General features: G+C 54.0%; 1 protein-coding gene across 4 annotated transcripts in view; it reads left to right on the top strand.

Annotated features, from left to right (window-relative positions):
- The window catches only part of HIVEP3 (HIVEP zinc finger 3), a 457593-nt gene that overhangs the window by 332734 nt on the left and 102313 nt on the right, over nucleotides 1-22546 (top strand). The window contains exon 1 of one of the 4 annotated variants that reach the window (XM_041738464.1): nucleotides 361-468. The exons of the other annotated variants lie outside the window; for them this stretch is intronic. The gene's annotated coding sequence lies outside the window, so the exon portion shown is untranslated. Of the gene's footprint in view, nucleotides 1-360; nucleotides 469-22546 lie in introns of those variants that run through there. 4 annotated transcript variants of the gene reach the window in all.

The raw sequence follows: 22546 nt of genomic DNA, 5'->3' as shown, positions 1-22546 counted from the left end.
AGGCAGGGGCGGCGCCCGAGGGCACGGCCTGTCCGCAGACCCCGCGGCCGCCGCGGGCCGGGGATTCCCCGCGCAGACCCCCCCCGGCCCCGCGGGACCCCGAGCGGCGCGGGACCGGGCAGCGGGGCGCCCCGAGGGCGGGCGCCGGGGTCCCCCGGGCCGGGCGGCAGGAAACTCTGGGGAGTGAATGGAAAGAAGTGGGTGGTCCGGGCGCTGCGACTTCCCCTGACATCACTGCCCAAATAAGGAGCTTCCAAGCGGCCGCGGGGCGGCCCGGAGCCGCGCCCGCCCGCCAGCCCGCCCCGCGCCCACCCCGCGCCGCGTGGGCCGCCTGCGAGCGCCCGGGGCACCGCCGGGCGGAGCCGAGCCGGGCGGAGCCGAGCGAGCGGGCGCTGCCGAGCCGCGGAGGCCGGGCGCAGCCCCGCGCAGCCCAGCCCGGAGCAGCGGAGGGCGGCCCCCGCCCGGCAGGTAAGCAGCGAGCCCCCCCGGGCGCCTCCCCCCCGGGCGCCTCCCCGGGCCCCCTCCGGGGCGCCGCTGGCGCGGGGCTGGGCGCGGGGCTGGGCGCGGGGCGGGCGCGGGGCTGGGCGCGGGGCTGGGCGCGGGGCTGGGCGCGGGGCGGGCGCGGGGCGGGCGCGGGGCTGGGCGCGGGGCGGGCGCGGGGCTGGGCGCGGGGCTGGGCGCGGGGCTGGGCGCGGGGCTGGGCGCGGGGCGGGCGCGGGGCGGGCGCGGGGCTGGGCGCGGGGCTGGGCGCGGGGCTGGGCGCGGGGCTGGGCGCGGGGCGGGCGCGGGGCGGGCGCGGGGCTGGGCGCGGGGCGGGCGCCTCGGGGCCGCGGGGACTCCGAGCGCGGCTGCACGCGCTCCCGCCTGCGCCTCCGGACGCTACTTCTCCGACCGCCCTGGGGTGACACAGGCGTCCCCGCGTCCCCGCGTCCCTCGCGCACTCGCGCCCGGCACAGCCCCCAGCCCGGGGCGGCCCCTCACCCCGCCACGCCTCTCGGGCCAGGCGCTCCCGGGGGACCCGGCGCCGGGGAGGGGGCCTGCGGAGGGGCTTTGGCAGCCCGGCCGCCCTCCCCCTGGAGGCGGTGGCAGTTTCAGACGGGTGCTCCCGGGCTCCTGGGGAGTGAGTTAAGCAACGTAGCTCTGGCTCTCCCCCGCTCCCTTCACCCTGCAGAATGGCACCTGGCACAAGGGGTACAGCCAGGGGGCGGGGCGGGGGTGTCCCTGGCATGGTGGGGAGGGTGTGGTGACTGGCAGGGAGCTACTCCCAGCCTCACAGCCGGGGTGTTTCCAGAGCAGCTCCTACTCCACGGGCACCTCTCTGAGCACCCTCCCCTCCCCTCTCCGCAGCCAGTGCAGGGTGCCCGGAGTGCCGCCGGCGGCGGCTGCAGAACAGGTGCAGGTGGGGTCAGCCGCTGCATCTTGCAGGGGGCTCCGCTCAGCGGCTACAATGGCTTATCTATAAAAAACAAAAACAACAACAACAACAACAACAACAAAAACCCATAATGGTTTTTGATCAAGGACACAGTGCAAACGGGTCAAGTTCTGAGCCCATCACTTAGTGGCTCTGGGCAGCTTCTTTCATTTCTTTCAGCTGCATTTTATCATTTGCAAAATGGGGAGGGGTAGGAAGGTCCACACGTGAATATTGTCAGGGAGAACTAAGATCATGTAAATAAAAATGTTTTGTAGATCTAAAAGCCCTGTGCACATGCCGCTTGCCATGGTTTGGATGATTCTGGGCTGGCATTTGCCATGGCTCTGCTCTGTGATTTAGGAGGATGGAGTGCCATTTCTGTTCAGTCATCTGCAAGAAAGGGAGCTCTAATAAGTGTCCTGTGTACCTGCTATCAGAGTCCCCAAAGCATGTTCTGTGGAGCATTAGTTCTGAAAGCTGTATGGTGAGTAAAGGTTTCTGTGTTCTAACAAGTCTGGCAGATTCTGCAAGCTCTTGGTCACCCCGCTGGCCAATTGCCATCCATATTGGCAAATTAAAGGTTCTGAGAAGTACTGCAATAAAAGAACCTGGTTGACATTGTCAAGGCCAGCATTTCCCCTGTTGACCCCAGAGCCCTTTCAAGTTCCACGTGCTTCCTGTCCTAGGAAACAGTGCTTCTGGGGCTACCAGCGGTGATGCTGTGGTGCTGTAGAACTGCAACCAAACTTCGAGAGCTAAGTTGTAATTGCCTTCTTGAATGAAGAGCAGAGAGAAGCTCAGAGAAGTTCAGTGGCCCCTCTGAGGTCACACAACTTAAACAGCATCCCAAGATAGTGGTAAAACAGGGACCAGAACCCAGACTCCTCATCCAGTGCTCTCACCCCCCTTCAGTTATATCCAGAAGTTGATCATTCTCTTCTGGAGCCAGTTTTGTTGCTTTGTGTGGGTGGACACTCTGAAGGATGTACTTGACAAACATAAAGATTTAAATGATTTATTGTTGAATGAATCAAATGGTCATTGGGTCACTACTGTGTGTCATTTGTTTTGGGGACTTTAATGTGTAAAGGTGTAGAACCTTTGGTAAAGAGTCATGGAAGCAGAGACCTCGTAGACACACACACACACACACACTCCTACACACTCACATATCAATTTATAAACACAAATCCCTCTCTCCCTGTGCACAAATGTGCTCACACTCGACCCGGTGTGCTCATTCACACTCATATCCCATACCTACACACATGCTCCTCCATATGCACACTCTCACTCACCTGCTTCTGTACACACACACCTCCACCCTTATACACACTTTCACACACATCCATCCTGTGGTGCTCCAGGCTGCAGCTCAGAGGCACCCGTAGCAATGGGCATGTCCCCTGGTCCCCACCTCTTCAGAGCCGGTGGGAGTGCCTGGCACCAGCTCCCCGGGAGGAGTACTGAGCATATAGGAAGCCCTTGCAGAGCCCATATGATGTTTGCATTTCCCCAGAGTTGTTTCATTTCTCCCATCTTTGCCATACTGATCCCCCCACCTTTTTTCTCTTTTTTTCTGGTCAGCTATCGTTTGGTCACATGTGACGTGACTGACAGCTCTGGCTTCTGTCTTGTTTGTTTTAATCAACCATCACAGCTCTGTTAGGGCAAGGATTTTGTGTCATTTGTTTGATTGGAATCCCCAGCTCCTAGCAGAATGCCTGGCACCGAGGAGGGGATTCAATAAGCATTTATTGAATGAGGGAGCGAGCAAGGGACTGCTGGCTGCTAGGGTGGCTGTGACCCAGACCAACATCCAGGGGGACTCATGAGCATGTTTGCTAAGTGTCTGCTGGGTCTCAGGCACCTTTCTAGGGATTACAGCACGGAAAACCACTGAATCCTCTGTTCCTGGAGCCCACATTCTGGCGGGGGGTGGGGGGTGGGTGAGAGAATGAATAGTAATGGACAAGAGAAGGCTAAACAGTGACACACACCATGGAAGTGTGATGGTTAGGGAGCAATGGGTGAAGCTAAAGATGGGGCCCAGGGAGTCCTCTGGTGAGGAGTTGACATTTATGCCGAGATCTAAATGATGAAAAGGTGACAGCCATGCAGAGATTTGGGGAAGGAGTATTCGGAGCAGAACAGCAGGTTCAAGGCCCTGCAGCCTGAAGGAGCTGGGCTCAGGGCCCGTGGGGAGGCCGCACTTGCAGCTCATGCCGTGTCCGTTACCGACACCCCTTGGAGAGGGTGGTGGCTGGTGCCTGATTTCGGTGGCTCCATCACTAAAGCCAAACTTGGCGAGTCCTGGGCTATGGGGGCAGGGCTGCCTTTGGGCTCTCGGGGAACTGCCCTCCCTTCTTGTCTACCCCTAACCCCTATAAATGAGGAGAGGGTTGGACTCCTAAGGCCCCTGCCCGCTCTACCGTGATAAAATTTGATGCTCTGTTTGCAGGAGGTTCACAACAATTCAGGTGGTCCATCTGGAGGGATCGTGAATTAGTTGCGCCGCTTCCATTATTAATAACCATGATGTCATACATCTGTGCAGTTCCTGATCGGCTGCAGAGCACTCTCTCCTATTATCCCGCGCACTCTGTGGGCTAATCTGCCAAGGGGGGGAGGGCCGGCCGAGGGGGGTGTGCTAGGGTGGGGAGAAAGCTCTGCCACCGCCAAACGGCCACTGCAGGTTCATCCAAGCCGCTGACCCGGCCCCTGAATCCCTGCTTCCTCAGCTGCAAAGCAGAATATAGGAGACCCTGCCTCCTGAGGCCCTTGGGAGAGTGAAGAGAGAACAAGCAGGTCCAGGGCCTCACATATTGTCATAGGCATTTAGTACCTGTTGGTTCCCATTTTTACAGATGAGGAACTGCGAGCTAAGAGAGATTGTGGTGGCTTTTCTGGTCCACTTGTATCTTCACTCTTCCCGGCCCAGAGCTGATGGCTGCATGACTATTTTGTTGAATGCATTTGCCTGGAGTTGCATAGCTAGTAAAGGGCAGACCTAAGACTCAAAGTCAGGACTTTGGGCTCCAAAGTCCTTTTCATAAACAGCACAGTTTGGGAGCAGTTGTCATGGTGAATAAAGACACACCTTTACACCTCACTTGTGGATGATCAGAATTATTGTCGCTCTCTTGAAAATCCGAGAATTGTAAGGTCTCAGCTTCTGAGCTACTCTTTGTAAACCATGAAATTCTTTGGATTTCATAAGAAACATTTTGGAACCCTCTGGAAGAGGGTACAGATGTGAGAAAATGCTCCGCTCACCCCCCGCCACCCCCGAGGACTGAGAACATGGTTCTTCACCAAGGGCATCCTTTGCTGTTACCTGACAGTTTTTAAAGGAAGACTTCCAGGTCCCACCCCAAATGATTCAGAGCCTCTCAGGATGGCATGTGGGCATGTGGAGAAGCGCCCTGGTGCTCGAAGGTCAGCCTGGGGATGAGGAGCCCAGCCAGCTGAGTGCCCCAGAAGTCTGGCAGGCACAGCCTCTATTTCCTACGTCCTTAGCTGTGACTCTAACCTCCCTGTCCCAGGCCCACACCAGCTGCATGGTGGGAGGGTGACAGACCCAAGTCTGTGTCTCCTCCTATCTGGCATGTTCTTCAGCCAAGTCCCTTTACCTCTCCTAAGCCTCAGCTTCCTGGTCTGTAATATGAGAACACTAACACTGACCTACAGGGTAGCCGCATGGAGGATAGGAATCCACCTGCGTCAGGCATCTTAGGAGATGTGTGTGTCTGGCATGTAGCAGGTGCACAGCAACCAGTAGTGTTGGTGGTTAATATAAAACATGCATGATAATGATAAAACAACTACAGTTGTGAATTGGCTACCACAGGGCTCAATAAGAAATGGGCCAGTTTGCTCCAAACAGCAGACTTTTGAAAAGAGGGTACACTCCAGGTCGTAAACACCAGTCCTTGGGCTGAAGCATCCCCGGCTCGGCCCTCTTTCCGCTCCTCTGCATTATGGAGCTCCAGCTCTGCGGGAGAGCTGAGGGCCGAGTGGCGACCAGGGACAGCAGCACTTTCCATGCCTCTGACAGATCCATTGGCTCAGAGAGGGGGAGTGAGGTTTGTGCTCCCCCCACATCAGCGGGCCCTCCCATCCCCGACGCTGATGTACGGGGCAGCTGGGGGGAAACACCTGGCTTGTGGGAGATGCAGGAGGTGTGCTTCTAACCTACTCTATCATTCACGCGTTTGTTCACCACCAGTGCATTGTGTCCTTCTGTGGGCTCAGCTCTGGGCAGAGCACTAGGAGAGAGGCTGCTTCCTCAAGAATCTCGGAGCCTGGTGGATCCCACCGCTCACTAGCCACGTGGCCACAGACAAGTTGCATTTCCTCTCTAGATACCGTTTTCCGCATCTCCAGAACGGGATTATTCTGGCTACTTTTCCAGAAGAATAGTCTGTTGTTTTAAGGACCTACCTATCTCTGGAGTGCTAAGTGTGAGGGTCTCTATTAGAACAACTGGGGAGAGCGCAAGGGCTTGGGAACCAGGAGGAACTCCACTCTGCCGCTGGCTCTGCTACGCACTTGTTGTGTGATTTGCTGTATTTTTAAACTTCTCTGTTTCCTTTCCCTCACTGTATAATGTGGTTGTGACAGCTTTGTTGCAGGGCACTATGAGTGTTAGGTGAAATGATGAAAGAGTATCGGACTCTCAACAAATGTGACCCCCATTTCCTCTCCATTTGGCTCTACTGTCCTCTGTGTTGCTGCTTTTGAAGATTCACCTCCACCCATTGCCACCCAAACTCATCAGGTACCCAAGAATGGGCACAGGTGGGCAGACAGCCAGATAGGAACTCAAGGAAATAAGCGCATGCTCCTTGGTGAAAGTGGGCATGGGAGAGTGGGTCCAGCCCAAGAAGAATCGGGAACCAGGGGGCAGAGCCGGCAATCCTGGGTTCTGTCCGGGACCCGCCGCTAGGCCACCGTGTGTCATTTGCCAGTTCCGTCTCCCTTCTCTGGACCTCAGTGTCCTCCCCAAGGCCAGTTTGCAGGATCCCCTGGCTTTCTTCCTGCTCTGAGAGGTCTGCAGGCCTTTGATGTACAAGTGCTGAGTGGCCGCAGTAATGGAGTAGTTTGGCTGGGTGTGAGGATTTCACCAACTTTTTCCAGCCTGGGCTCTGCTGGAACTGATTGTGCAGAGAAGCCAGCAGACCAACTCTGGATGAGGAGGAGACTGTGGGTTCTAACTGCCAGAGCTGCTCATGGGACAGGAGGCAAGTGAAGGGGTATTAATGGCATTAAATTAAATTAAAAAGAAAGGCATTATCCCCCCCCCCTTTTTTTTTTAAAGAAGGCTTAGAAGCCTCAAAGCCATCTGCTTCCCAAGTGGCTTTTCTCTTATTTGAATTAAATGGTACATTTGGATTAGAAGAGTTTGTTTTCAGGTTATCAGGATGGATGCAAGAGATGCAGCGTAAAACTGAGCATCCAGTTGCTCATGTACCAAATATCTGTTGAACACTTTCCAAGTATCAGGCACTGTTCTAGGCCCAAAGATACAGCAGTGGCCAAAACAGATAGCAGCCAGTGCTCTCCTGGAGCTTATAAACCAGCAGAGGGAGGCATACAGTGAACAAAGGAGCACATAAATGTGTAATAATGCCAAATGGGGTAAGTGCCATAGAGGAAAACAAGGTAGGGTTAGAAGCCAGAAGAATGCCAGGGAGAGGGATCAGGGGACTCTCTTTGTAGGAGGCTCAGGGAAATTATCACTGAGAAGGTGACACGTGAGCAAAGCCACGCAGGAAATGTGGAACTAAACAGACTAATTTAAGAAGAATTTTGTTTCTCGGTGGTATACGTGGGGGCCTTATGGAAAGATCTTCTTTGAAGCTCAGGTGGTCAGCTCAGCCAGGCAGCTCAGACTCAGAGCTATCCCCCTTTAGATACAGGATACCGAATTTAATTCGTGATTGTCGTTATAGCAACGCTAATAATAAGAATAACAGTGAGCCAGCTGGGGCTCTCAGTGAATTGGGCTTTAGGCCTTCAAAATGCCTGTCCGCATAGACTGCCTCAGAATGCCTTCCTTCAAGGTAGAAGGAATCACTTCCGTGTTGCAGATGGGGCCTCGGAAGACTCTTGTATATGAAGTGACAAACCCAGGACCATATTCCAAGTGAGGGGTAGAGTGGACACCCAAACCCGGACTCCACTGTCCACCAAATGCCGTGGGTCTCCTTACAGGGCAGCTTGGCACCCAGCATCCCACCTTGCATGCAGTAGGGGACACTGTTTCTTGCAAACTAAATAAATCCAGAGACGGAGAAGATGTAGATGGCTAAAATGCAGTATGGGATCCTGGGTTGGATCCTGGAACAGAAAATGGACATCAGTGGAAGAGCTGGTGAAAGCTGAATAAAGCCTGTAGTTTAGTTAATGGTGGTGTGCTGATAGCACTGTCTGCGCGTTGACAGACGTGCCTCGGTTATGTAAGATGTCAGCATTAAAGAACAGTGGGTGAAGGGTATATGCGAACTCTCCCCTATCTTTGCAACTTTTCTGTCAATATGACATTATTCCAAAGCAAAAATAAATGAATAAATCCACGTATGTTCCAGCTAGCTGGCCTCCTCAAGGTTATTGAGGAAAAACTTCAAAGGTCATTAAGTAATTGAGTCCCTGCTGTTATTCATACCCCAGGTGCGCTACCTAGAGTGGCCTGTGTGAGAAGAGGCGAAAGTATAACCCGAGGTGTGGCATCATAGTGGAGGAGGAATGTTCTCTTGGAGGCATCTCCGCTGGAGACTGCCCCCAAATGAGTTTCTAGTACACAGTATGACCTATATTTTAGGCTCTACCAAGTGTGCCCTTTACACGTGATGAAAGTTCACCGGCTCATTTTCACTTGATGCTATAGCAGACAGATGGAAACCTAGTTTTATCTGTAGAGCTGTATCATGTGACTGTATGAATCGTAGTGAGTAATGGCTGGGAAGAAGTGGTGCCAGGTAGTGAGAACAGAATCAGAGAATGGGAAGGGCCTATTAATGCGAATCTGGTTTCCTTTTAGGGTGGAAAACATTTACGGCCAGGGAAGGGTGTCTTCTGGATTGAAGGAAAGAAGAGCCTGGGGCCAAGGGATTCTGAGGTTTGCTCCCTTCTGGCTGGGATTCCCTATTCACAAAACAAGTGAGCTAGTTTAGGTGGGTCTCCGGTGGCCCCCCTGGCTGAGAACCTCTGAGCCCAGAGCAGGTGACTGGTCCAGGCTCACCGCGCAACTGCAGAGCGAGACATAACTTCGCCTGTCTGGGCCACTTGGTCTCCTCGGGGTTTCCAGAAGGCTCAAGTCACTCCACATGTCGCCTTGGCATGTGAGCATTTGGTGTTACCCTGAAATAGAGGAGGAGCCAGAGATGTTCAGGCAGACAGGAAACCATCATCACGAGTCTGTTAGAAAGCATTTAATGTTTATGAGAGCACGATGGCCCTCCAAGATGGACTCCTTTTTTTTTTCTTTTTTTTAGATTTTATTTATTTATTCATGAGAGACACACATACACAGAGGCAGAGACATAGGCAGAAGGAGAAGCAGGCTCGATCCCAGGATCCTGGGATCACATCCTGATCCAAAGACAGATGCTCAACCACTGAGCCACCCAGGGGCCCCCAAGATGGGCCCTTTTATTTCACTTGGCTCTGATCTTGTGAAATAAAGAAGTCTAGCACTTCCCAAGGTGTGTGCCAGAGAACACGGGGCAGAGAGATGGAAAGATGTGTTTCAGGGAGGAAATAAATGTGCTACGGCCATGTACCAAAAGGGCCATGTGCTGTAGGAGTTGGGGGTCTTTATCAGGGAAGATGTGCATTGGAAATCTCCAAAAAAGTGTGTGTAGGAGAATGGGGTGCACATGTGTAGAGGTAGGTAGGTATTATGTGCGGTTTTGCATGCTTGGTGGATCAGAGAACTCATATATGTCTCATGTGAATGTACATGTAAGATCTGGGATACACACACACACGAGGGTATGCGTCGGGAATGTGTGTATATGTCAAAGGAGTGGCGGGACTGGAGTTCCACGCGAAAATGTGGGGAAATGCTAAAGTTATCTGAGGTCAAAGCTGAAAAAAACAACACGAATGTTAAACTGTGGCTCTAAAAGTTGGTTCTGCATATTAGTTTCAGCATGTCAGTTTCACACATTTTTCCGATTTTGTTAACTTAATTTCTTTCTTCTCAGAAGAAAAGTGGCAAATGGCATGCAAATGATCCTTCCTCCCACCCCACCCCCCGCCCCGCCGTGTGCTGTGTTCATGGGAGACAGCAGTAATGTCACTGAGATGAGGGTAACCGAGCCCATGTGGTAGGTCTCTAACCCAGAAACCCACTTGTGACACGGCTCTTTGGGGAGCTGAAAAAGAACCACATTTTAAAAATGCCACTAAAGGCCCAAATCGGGTCTTTGTCGAGTATGGCTTTTTGCAAATAGGATCTGCGCTTGCACATACCCAAGTGTGTTTTTCACACCAAAAGGAGGGCATTGTTAGGGTCCGTGTGCCCGTCAGTGGACATGCCCGGGGAGGTGAGGACACCCTTTGATTCGATGATGATTTCCAGTGAGGCTGATCTTCACAGCACTCCTGGGTCCCAGCCTTTCCCAGGTCCATGTGGCCCACAGGGGAGGGTCCCGTAGACCACCTGCCTGCCTTGTCAAGCCCTAACTGCTGGGTCTCAGCTGCCGTGTTCCCTGACTCCTGTCCCCACACACCAATCCTGCCCCCACCAAAGCCTACTCAGGCTCCTCCAGGCATATCCCTGAGGATGGCCGTGTCCCGTCTAACCTGCAGGGTCCAATTCCATTTCGTGATTGCCTCTGTCAGAACTGAACTTCAGTTTCCTAACCTGGTATTATGAGAATAATACCCTCTTAAAAGACTCCACAAATATAATCAAAGAGAAAGAACAGAAAGAGGGAAAATTTAAGTGGCGGGGGTGGGGGGGTGGGTGGCCGGGGAAGGTTTCTTTCTCGATGCCTTAGATGGGGTGGAGGGTGGGGGGGGGTGGGAAGCTTTGCAAACATCTCATTTGAGGATGACATGGTTGGTTCAGCTCATCTCTCAGACTCCAGCCTGTCCTGCATCTGAAATGTGTGACCAGAGACGTCATATGGAGTCTATGGACTCCATATGGACTCCAAAGGAGGAGGAAGCCTCTCTTCCTTTGGCTGTAAACGTGGGCTGATGCTGTCACCTCTGTCTTAGGGTTTTGAGTCAATGCTGTGAGCTTGTGGGGAACCTAGAGCAGCAGTTCCTGGTACTCAGAAAGCTACCTGTTAGTCGTCATCACTCCTTTTTTTTTTTTTTTTTTTTTTTTTTTTTTTTTTTTTAGTCATCACTCTTAATGAGCAATCCATCACCTTAAAAAAAAAAAAAAGAAAAAAAGGCAAGTTTTCAAAAGTGTGCAAAAGATATAAACAGATAAACAGGTAGTTCTCCGAATGGCCATTAAATACAGGACCAATGCTCTAGCCACCAACACCCAAAAGATTATAAATTAGAAGGCGTACAGATGGCAACAGTGAGAAAACAGATAGAGATGTGGTGCTGGCAAGGGTCAAAGGGAACTTGCGAGTCTAAATTGGTATCAATGAAAATGATAAATGCCTCTAATGGTAGTTAGAGCATTGGTCCTGTGCCTGCTTCAATCCGGCAATTCCCCAGCTGTAGGAAAATGCAGACGCACAAAGCTGTGTTATGTACGAGGACGTGCACTTCGGCCTTGCTTGCCTTATGGACAAACTGGAAATGACCTCAACGTCCAGCAGTGGCGATGCTTAGAAAGGCGACGGCGACTTTGTACCGTGGACTATGTCGTGGCCACTTAAAAAGAAAGAAATGAACATCTAAGTCCCAACCCGGGGAGACATTTCCAACGTGCTCTTAACAAGGAAAAGGTTTCCGTGTGATATATTTAATGCAATCCCATTCTTATACAGAGAAAGTGAAATAATTCTGCGTGTGTCTGCACGTTCAAATACATTTCTGTGCTCGTGGAAGCAGAGTGGGAACATATACCAGGAAGGCCGTGTGAGTGGTCGCTTCATCTGGGCAGCACAAGGGGCGTTTGTCCCCTTTTTGCATTAAGTAGTTTACATTAAATACGTCTGTGGGGTTTAAAAAAAATTTAAAAAAATTTTTTAATTTAAAAAATTTAATTTAAAAAATTTTTAATTTTTAATTTTAAAAATTTAACTTAAAATTTTAGAAATTAAAAAAAAATTAATTGTTCAACAAAGAACACAAAAAAGGAAGCCCAGAAGAAAAAAGAGAGAGAGAAAGAAGAGCAAAGGCTAATGTCTGCAGTACAGGATCATTGAGAGGTGATGCTTGACGAACATACAATACTGTGCCTGAGTTTAGTACATGTCCCTTCTCCCTTCCTGCCTAGACCCGGTGGCACCCCCCGCCTCCCCATCCATCCCTTAGTTTCCTCCCCCCCCCCCCCCCCGCCCCGACCATAAGCTCATAAGTGGTTACAGCCCTGCTGCCACACTGAGTGCCTGCCCTCCAGGAGAGCCCGGGCTGGGGAGCCCACCCTGTCTCCTTTCCAGCAGTCCCCCGGGGCCTCTCTTCTTGGCCCCCACACCTCCTGTCTCCCTGCAGGTGCCCCTCCTCACCTTGCAGCGTGGGGCCACCTTTGGCACCTCCTCATTCTGAGGACGAATCTTCTCGCTTGGGTCAGGTCCGCTCACCAGTTTGGTTCTCTCCAGTGTCTGTCTGCGGCCAGGCCTTCCCACCCCCGGGCATGTGGGCTTTCCTGGGTCCCTTCCCCCCACTGGCTTCCACCTGGCCCTCATGAATGCCATCATGTCTGCTTAAAATCACTTTACTTCCAATTTGCTAATTTAATTCTAAGTCTTACAGAATTTTGGCAACCCTGCCAAATTGAGTGCCAGATGCAGATTTAATGAGCATTTTTCAGCTCTTTCTTTCCTGTCGGCATGAAGATGCTGAAGGGAGCAGGGTTTGGAACGGGTCCCCAGGGGGCTCCCTGGAATATCCCTCCCTGGGTTTGACCCCGAGCCTCTGGGCACTGACCCTCCTGCCAGGTGTCTCCCCGTCGTCGTCAGGCAGGAAGAGCTCGTGGGTTCTGCTCCTCGGGGAGGGGAGGGCTTGCATCATCCTCCCCTTCCTAGAAGCCCCAACCCAATTCCCATCATTTGGACTTCACAGGAAGTGTATTTGGAGAAAATTGCTTATTTCCTCCGGCCCATGCCTTCCAGCAGCCATGTGCAGCTCAACAGATGTTCAAGGATTCGTCTCTTCTGTTGAACAAACACATATTGAGGGCTTTCTGGAGTGATTTCTCCATGTGGTCCGTTGACTACCTGGGATAGCGTGATGGTGGGGGAAGAGGGGCTTGGAAAAATGCAGGATTCCTAGCCCTGCCCCTCAGCTATGGAGTCAGATGGTGTGTAGGGTGGAGGCTGGGATTCCCTCATCCAGGGGCTGCTTGAGCCTCCAGCATTTCCCTGCGTTACTTCATTTCAAATTCTTCCCGATCCCTCATGGAGACGATTTTATCTCCAAGAGTAAGACTCCCAGCAGTCAAGTGGGTGGCTGAAGGCACGTAGTGGTGAGTATCAAAGCTGGGGCTTTGCTAGAGGCTTTTGATTCAAAGTATAGGGCTCTTTCCTTCACCCTGTCACCGCGCTCAGGACTCGTGATCGCGACGCACGGCTCAGGCCTGACACACGACCTGTCTGTGCCTGCTCTTGCCTAACCCACACGGGCCCTACGGTACAGGTGAGGAAACGGAGACTCTGCTGCCCTCACTGCCAGGCCGCCAGGCATTCAGCACGGCGAAAGCAAGCCAGGACCCACACCACATCTGATTCTAAATTCTGTGCCAAGCGGTGCAGAGGGCTTGAATGGAGAATAAGCGGAGGCTCCTTCAAGGAGCAGGAGAAACAAGCAAAGCTCTCTGGCTTCGGCAGCAAAGGCCTTGCCTTTGAGCAAGACACATCTGCTTCTGGGCCTTGGCCTTGTCCCCAGCGCAAGGATGGGGTTGGTGACTGCCGAACCTTTTAAATAGTGGAACCTCCCCCTCTCCTCACTTCTTTTTCGCTCATAATCTTACAAGGAATCGTAGTATATACAAAGACACAAAACTGAAGACACTTGCATGGCTCTGGGCTTTTTTAGGAGGCAATTTGGAAACACAGCATTTAGTGTGAGCGTCCTCCCTCCATGTCCACCCCCCAACCCCCTCCCCCGCCCCCCAAAGTGACACAGTAGCTATAGTAGCCTCAGCTTTGGGATCTGGGACATGGGGGTCCAGTCTGGGCTCTACCACTGTCTGGCTGTGTGACCTTGAGTAAGTTGTTTGCTTTCTCGGAGTCTCCGCTTCTCTGTAAAATGGGACTGATAAGGGTTGAGTCCAGGTGAGGAGCCAGTGAACTAAGTACATGCAAAATGCTCAGCCCACGACCCAGCACGTAGAAGTTGTGCTCACTCTTGTTTGCCTCTGACGGGTAAAACATGAGAAGGCCATGGTGAGTATTTCCCAGGGTCCCAAGGACACCATGTCATACGTGTCGTGTGGACAGCGCGGCCTAGGTATTTGTTGGCCTCCTCTATACTTCAGCACATCTTTTAGCCCCCACAGGGGATGAGATCCTGTTCTTAGAGGAAACCTCCCTAGAGGGTGAGGGGAACCTTGGGAGGAGATAGAGTTTGGAGCCAGCTCCCTTATGGGTCTCCCAGGGCAGACATGCAAAAGGCGGGTGGGCTTGCCACCCCTCCCCCAACGGCAGAGCAGGGGACCACCTGGGCTCGTGAGAGTGGTCGCTTCCCTGTTTGGGCCCGCATCCCAGGCAGGATCCAGTCGCATCCTGGAAGCCCGAGGAGGGGCAAGGGCTGAGCAGCATATGTGTCAGGGCCAAGGGCGTGCCCAGCGCATCCCAGCGTTTGGTGGCCAGACGTCAGAGAAGGAAGGGCTGCGATGCTGTAGGGCCCTCCAGCTCAGCGGTGGTGAGCCCAAGAAGGTGGGGAGACAGCTCTCCATGACGCATGAGGAGGCGAGGGTGCTAGCCCAGCCTCAGGGCGCACTCAGATCCCTGGGGGCGAATCCACACTGCGCCCGTCCCCCCAAGTGACCACCAAGCCCTGGAAGGGCCTCTTGTGCCTGCAGGACCACAGCGACAAGGGAGAGTGAGTGTCTGGGAGCCAGTGGAGCACCAAGGAAGGGATGTTTTCCACCTCAGCAAGGTTATTTCTGGCTCTGCTCCTGCAGTCACTGTGGAAACTGCACATGCCTGGTTCGGTGTGGAAACATGACGAGTTTTCTAAGGGCAATGTGCACCAAGCAGGGGACCAGGAAGCTGCCACGGCAGCTGCTGGTAGGATGTGAGTGCGTGTAGGCCTGCCCTGCATCCCCCCACACACACCACCACCTCGTCTCGTCTCTCCCTCCCTCTCTGCCTGCGCTTCTGTCTCCTGCAGCTAAATTTGGGGGAGATGAGTTCTGTACGTGCAGCATGATAGGCGGAATCAAGGCCTCCAAAAGGTGTCCACGTCCTGAATCCCAGAACCTGTCACTAAGTTACTTTGCATGACAAAGAGGAATGAAGGCAGCAGAGAGGAGGATGGCTGCACACCAGCTGACTGTAGAATAGGGGGATGCTCCTGGATGATGTGCTGTCACCAGGCCCTTTACATGTGGAAGAGGAAGAGGAGGATCCATGTCAGATGTGAGGAAGGCTGGCCCTGAAGATGGAGGGGGCCAGCAACCAAGGCATTCAGGCAGCTTCCAGAACCTGGAAACGTCAACACACAAGGGCTTCTCCCCAGAGCTTCCAGAAGAAACAGAGCCCTGTGAGCCCCTTGGATGTAGCCCGGTGAAACCCATGGATTTCTGACCTCCAGACTCTAAGATAATAGATTGGTGTTGTTTGAAGCCACTGAGTTTGGTGGCAGTTTGCTGGCGTGACAGCAGGTCATACACGGGGTAAACTGAGGCTGGACTGGTGGGAGTTCCTCAGAGGGGAACGTGCTCCTCTGTTTCCCCAGGGTCTGATCACAGGTGCCCGCCGGCCAGCTCGCTGTCCGGGTGGGGAAGTGACTTCCCCTCAGGGGGCGTGCAGCTCTTTAGACCCCTGTGCAGGGTCCCCTGCAACCACACCATGCAGATGTTGTCTCCCCAGCCCACGATGCCAGGTCCATCCCCTCCATCAGCCCTCAGGTCCTCAAACCCCCCTGTCCTGTCCCTTCTATGTAACTTCTTCCTCTGACGCCTGGTGCCACCCCTGGGGAACCTGTCACTCTGGTGACTTGTGTTGTCTGGGTTTTAACCAACAGTGTGCTGCTGCCCCTCCCCACACACCCAGACACCCACCCACCAGGCGCACCCCAGGGAATTGCCACAGCCCAGAAGGCTGAGTGGATTCTGCTGGTTGGAACCGGTTGTGCCCAGGCTGGGAGGAGCCACGCTGTGTCAAGGGTCTAGACTTGCCCACAGGATGCTCAGGGTCAGTCCTGGCTGCAGCACTGCCTAACTCTGACCTCAGGGAGATCACTTCCCTCCTTCCTCATGCCAAGGCTGGAGGTGAGCAAGATTGACGTGAAGGCCCTTGAGCACGCCGTGGTCCTGGGTCAGGTCACTGTCGGTGTCATTTTTCTTGTCCCCAACATGTGGCCCAGCAGTGACCTTTTTTAAAAAAAAATATTTTATTTATTTATTCATGAGAGACACACAGAGAGAGGCAGAGACACAGGCAGAGGGAGAAGCAGGCTCCATGCAGGGAGCCCGACGCGGGACTCGATCCCAGGACCCCAGGATCAGGCCCTGGGCCAAAGGCGGCGCTCAACTGCTGAGCCACCCAGGGATCCCCACCAAGTACTCTCCCAACTGGGGCATATGCCACCCCCTGCCTGGGAGTCCTTCTCTCCTTGCTTTCCTGGGCCCCTCCCATATGCCTGGATGTGGACAAAACCTAGAGAAACCATGGGACACCAGGGTCAGGACGTGGGTGAGGCCAGTGAGGTGCCCGGGACCAGAGTCAAGGCGGTACGCTCCTCAGCATCACACGAACGTGGCACAGAAGGTGTGACCCTGTAGTCCATGTCATAGATGAGGGAAGCGGGCTGGAGAGTAGAAATGCTTTGCTCAAGGGCACGGGGGAAGCTCAGGGCAGAGCTGGGACCAGCACAGCCCGCCTGTCACCTTCAGCCCAGGCGAGTCCCTTCCTCCTCCAAGTCAATGCCTGAGTGAGTGGCTCAATGAGTTTATCATGCCAGCATGCATTTCTTGAGTGCCTATTCTGGTTGATACTATGCTAGGGGCTGGGCTACAGCTTGGGAATGAGAAAAAAGGCCTGGTTCTTCCCTGAGAACTTATATTCTTTAAGGAGAGAGTGAGTAATAATGCATTAGCTCCTTAATTACAGTGGCGATGAGTGCTGTGTGGGGATGGTGAGACGTCATGGGCTGTGCACGGTCATGCGGGTTATACACTGAGCGAGTCCACACAGAGGGCCTTAAGCGAGCCCCCATTTAAGTGTTTGTAGTATACTTTGGAAGTTGGGACCCGTATGTCCTCAAAGGAATGGCACAAGGCCATGGGTAACAAGTGAGAGAGCCAGACCCAGAAGAAGGGCCCAGAATCACGGCCCTAAATCCTTACCCTCTGTCTCTCACATGCAGTCAGCCCTCACTGGGGGTGCTAGAGGAGGAAGCCAGAAGGGCCTGGGAGACCAGCAGGAAGAGCAAGGCATTGCCCTGTGTCACGGGTGCAGTTTCTGTTGTCCTGGATTGGGCATCTGCGATGGCAAAGGGCGCCGGAATCCAGGCCTCTTGGCTGAGACGTCGGGTTCTCAGCATTGCCTACTGTCTGGAATGTTGGGCCTGGAGGGAGCCTGGCTTCTAGGATCTAGGCGTCTCCCGGCCAGCAGCTCACTGTGGGGCTTTGTGCCCTCACCTCTCGGGGTGTTTCTGCCTGTGCGAAGAAAGCTCACGGAACAGCACAGAGGGAGGCGTGTGCTGTTGTTTTGTCGAAGTCCCTGCCTGTCTGTCGGGTGAGGCCCCAGGCAGCTGTGGGGTGATGACCTAGGGGCCGCTCCCCTCCCCGAGCCTCACTACATCTGTGAAATGAAAGTGAGAAAGGCCGATCTCACCCAGTTGTGAAAATTGAAAAAAAGAAAGAAGAAAGAAAGAAAGAAGAAAGAAAGAAAGAGAAAGAAAGAGAAAAGAAAAAGAAAGAAAGAAAGAAAGAAAGAAAAGAAAGAAAGAAAGAAAGAAAGAAAGAAAGAAAGAAAGAAAGAAAGAAAGAAAGAAAGAAAGAAAGAAAGAAAGAAAGAAAGAAAAAGAAAGAAAGAAAGAAAGAAAGGGAACAGATATGCATCAGTGTTTTAAATCCTTGGCTCACGAGGACATAGACACATAGACGTTGCCTCTACGGAGAGCATCCCATCGAGGATCCATAGGGCACCTAGCATATTTGCAGAGCTAGAGATGCATCTGGGCTTTCTGGAGGAGCAGAGGAGGAGGCCTGGTTCTCTCTGTTTGTTTTCCTTTGATTGGGGAGAGTGATTCGGGCTGGTTAACCATACCAACTCCTCAGCAGGGAGGTAGAACAGAAGGGGTTCTGTAGAGATGGGCATGTTCGGTCTTTGGTTTGACAGAAGGGGACGTGGACCCCGGAGAGAGACCAAGGCAAGGGGAGGGCTGCTAGGGGCCCGGGGGGTCGCAGTGCAGAGAGATGGCAGATTCCCCGGGGAGGTCCCCGGGGTCATTCAGGTGGGCCGTGGACCTGCCAGGTTGGCAGCATCACCTGTTGCTGGTCCTGGAAGGTGAGCTTCTGGGTGTGGTGATGTCAGGGGCAACACGGGGGAGGGGGCGGGAGGGGGCAGGCTGGTGCAGGTGTGCTTGGTCCTCACGCTCTTCCTGTCCTTGAGCCTGCTGTCTACGGGGCGGCAGACAGGGGAGGGCAGCCTGCACGGGGCTCATGGTTGGTGTGTTGCAGCAGAGCCCCAGACGAAGGGCCAGAGCATGAGAGACGGGGCTTCTAGAAGGTTCCCAGACAGCAGTGGGGCTGGTGCAGAAGGAGGCTTCGCCAGAGCCAAACCTTCAGGGGATGGGTGGGAGCCTGCTTGTGGAGAAGGGGAGGGGGAGGACCCTCTTAAGGGTGGGGGGACCCTCCTGAGAGTGGGGACGATGCAAACAACGGTTCAAAGGCTGGGGAGGAGGCTCAGGTGTTTTCAGATGGCTGAGAGGCCAGGGGTGGGAGATCATGGCAGGGGAAGGGGGAGGCTGGGTGCTCATGGTCGTTCCTGTGGGGAAGAGGCTCTGACCCCTTCCAGAGGGATCTGGATTCCTGACGGCAGTCAGCAGGCCTCAGGAATGGTCAGGGGGCACCGTGGCGCGTGCCTCTTCTGTGATGCAGAGATACCACCCTGCGCCGCGTGGAGGGTGGCCCCGGGCCAGTGCAGTGGAGAGGAGCTGACAGGCTGGAGGCGCTTCAGGAGCCAGTTCTGTGAGAACCCGGTGGCACATGGGATGTGGGGGGTGAGGGAGAGGGTCATGATGGCCCCTGGACTTTAGGGTGCTTGGCTGACCTTTAAGACCTCCGTGCTGAGGCTTAGAATCTGACCCCGGGCTCGGGGCTGCTGGCCTGGGACTCAGCATTGGAGACCGGGTTAGGGTGGGGCTGTGAGCCCCTTGTGGTCCCAGTGCCTGGATGACACCCCCATCTGCTGGTTCCCTCAAGACGAACCAAAAAAAGTGTGTGGATACTGTCGGGATGTTGATTCATCTTCACCAACCCACCTACAGATATTTTCCCCCGTTACCCAGGGGTAGTAAATTGAGATAACTCAGTGTTTATTCACTCATTTATTGTCACCAATTATGTTCAAGGCTTTGTGAGTGATACAGAGATGAATCACACACATCCCAGTCCTGTCCTCAAAGCTCGTGTGGTTTGTCTGTGATGCCGACAAGAATGTGTGTGTATTTTATTGCACACGCAGGGGTAGAGGAGGTAAATGCCACAATAAAGAGACCAAATGCTGTAAATAAGAGATCGTTTCTGGCCCGGGAGGGTAGGTCAGGGAGGGCTTCCTGGAGGAGGTGGCATGTGAGCTTGGCTCACACGGGCGGATGTGGTTGGATTAGGCCACGGGGGAATGGAGAAAAGCATTAGGGACAGAGATGTGCTTGGAAGGGGAACATGAACACTGAGAGCAGACATTGTGGCTCCAGGGGCAGGGTTTGGTACGGGAACGTTGACGTCAGGGGTGTCTTGGCATTTTTGTGAAGCTGATCCCAAGTGTAGCCTGTACTCTCCAGCAGGAACCACTGGAGGATTTGGGACAGGAGAGGGCAGGGAGAGAGCTGGATATCAGGGTGGTTTCGTGGGCCTTATAGAGAGGGTGAGCTTAGGAGGGCAGCTCAGACCCTGTTACGTCTCAGCCCAGATCGGGAGACGGGCACTGGGTCTTAGCAAGGGTGCCATGAGAAAGAACCGCACCCACGCTTATTGACACTTCTTGAGGCTGTAGTCTGGGCACTCCTCTAAGCCTTCTAAGTGTGTTACCTGGTTGAGGCTCCCCACCATCCAGCCAGGTAGGTGCTCCTTTTAGTCCCATTTTACAGACTGGTTCACCGAGGCCCAGAGATCCCACCGTGGAAATGCCTTCGCAAAGGGACGGAGCAGACGAGAGGTGGCCCTGCCAGGGGAGGGGCTGTCCCGCCGTTCACCCCACTATAGTGGCTCTGAGGGCCAATCCAGGCCCTCCAACTCCCCCCCACCACCACCAGTAAATGGTGAAGGGCCCCACAGGCCTGATCCGGTTCACCAGCCCTGACAACCTACATAGACGTGGTGGCGATGTCAATAACTGATGGAGTGGAAACTCTCTATGGAAAAAGGTACCCACTCAATCAGCCGCAGGGTCCAAAAAAAGGAAGAACAGCAGAGCAGACCCAGAGAGCTCTGTAGCAGTTTCCTTTGGCACCACCTCTTCTGCCTGACTGAGCCCTCGACCTGGGGGCGGTGGGGGAGGGCCGGCAGCGGGCAGGTGCGGGGGCAGGCTGGGACCAGAAGCTTGGCTGGGCCCCTGGGGGGTCCTGGGTCACCAGGCTTCCCCTCTTGGCTAGGGAGGCAGTCACTGTGGGGACACAAGGCAATTGTCCCTCCAAACACACACACCCTTCCTTCCTCCCGGCGGGTCTCGATCACTAACCTCCTCCCGAAGGTGGCCTGGCGGTTGAGGTTCTGCTTTCCGTGGGGGTCTCCCGGGATCGCCACCTGCTCATTTCTCTGTGTGCCTCCTGTGATGGGATCTGGAAACTTCTTTTAGCAAACAAAATCCTCGTAAGTGTAAGTAAAGCTAAACTGATCAGAAATAACCAGAAGAGGTCACGTTCTGGAAAGTCAGCTCCGTATCCTTGAAGTCTCGCACGGTCTGTTTTAGTGATGGGAAAACTAAGACCCAAAGGGTTAAGTGCCACCTGAGGCCACGTGGTGGCAGAGATCGGGGTGCCCGGTTTTGTCTGCACCCAAAGCCTGGGGCTGTCCTACTGTGCAAGGCTGCCCACCCATATCTCTCTGGTTTCTAAAGCTCCGCACCCTGGGCTGTCGCACAGTGGAGAGGGGAGCCTGCCCGTGGCATCAGTGCGACAGTGGGAGTGCAGGGGCAGCTTGGGCGCACGGCAGGCTCTCAACAAATGTTGGTTTCCTTCCCGACCCCTCCCTTCTGTCTCTACAAACAGGGGAAGGTAATTATGAGCCTTTTTTGGGAGGAAGCCACCCAAGTTCGGGGTTCTTTGGGAGAAAGAGCCATGATCACTGATTTTCTGGCCCACCTTCCCCACGCGATCCATGACACCTGAGGCAGGGGCCAGGCCTCTTCGCCTTGGCACCTTGCGGCCTAGCGCAGAGACAGGGAGTACACTCGGCTGGATGCAGCGGGACCCCACGCATGGGCCAGTCCGGTGGGCTTTCTACTGTACCAGTGAGGGGACTTCCAGTGCAAGAGGGCCCCCCCTCCCCGACGCGTGCCCGGTATGGCAGGAAACGATTCCTGTGCCCTGCACCTGGGCCCTGGCAGCTCGCATCTTCCTGCCTCTCTGGTCTCCGGGACTCTACGTGCCCTTCCCTGAGTGCCTGAAAATGGAATTTCGGGCCCCAATACAGGCAATGGGCCCCCATATGCCTGCCTATCATGAAACAGAATCTGTTATCCTGCACTTGATGTTCCTCTTTCTCTATCCTCAGTACAAATGGAAATGCATCCCCGTCCTCTATTTTTTTAAACACTTTTTTAAAATTTTTATTTATTTATTCATGAGAGACAGGGAGAGGTGGGGGGGGTGACAGAGACACAGGCAGAGGGAGAAGCAGGCTCCATGCAGGGAGCCCAATGTGGGACTCGATCCTGGGACCCTGGGATCACGCCCTGGACCGAAGGCAGATGCTCAACCCAGGCGTCCCATCATCCTCTATTTTTAAAAACCCTGCTTTTTTACTGGAAAACATTTCCCAAGTATTCTCAGAGTACGTCTTATCCATGTCAAAGGCTCTGAGACCCCCTGCCTTTCTCCTCACCCTCTTCCCTTGTCTGGGCCACGTCACTACTCCACGGGCGGGAGCAGCCTCTGGTCTGGGGAACGCAACCAGGAGCCCGGAAGGAGCCAAGGTGAGCACCCCAGGAAAGTGAGAGCCCCAAGCCTGGCCACAGGGAAGGTGGCAGGGAACCTTGCAGAGACAGTCCTCAAACAGGAGCTATAGGCAGAGAGATGGGCCGAAGAAGGGCAAGTTTTCCCACCATAACAAGAAGGGCGTGGGTATTGGTTGAGTGCCCCATGTACGCCGAGGCTGTACCACATCTCACATGTGTTGTCTCATCTGATCTGCACCACAAACCCAAGGAAGCGTGATGTTTTTCCTTTTTTACTCAACGAAGAAAGTGAAGCTCAGAGAAGTTAAGTAATTCAGCTGAGGCCACACAGCTAGTAATGGGTAAAACCAGGGTCTGAAGCCAGGGCCTGCTGATGTCTGGGACAATACTCTGCACTGTGCATACTCTATGGGGTCGGGTGCATGAGGCATGCCAGCAATTCTCCTCGTCTCCCCTCCCAGTTGCTAAGTAGACAGCATGA

Source organism: Vulpes lagopus, chromosome 23 (genome assembly GCF_018345385.1).
Source record: "Vulpes lagopus strain Blue_001 chromosome 23, ASM1834538v1, whole genome shotgun sequence".
NCBI classification, from domain to species: domain Eukaryota; kingdom Metazoa; phylum Chordata; class Mammalia; order Carnivora; family Canidae; genus Vulpes; species Vulpes lagopus.
The sequence above is the reverse complement of the archived record's forward strand: the minus strand, read 5'-3'. Positions and strand labels throughout refer to the sequence as shown.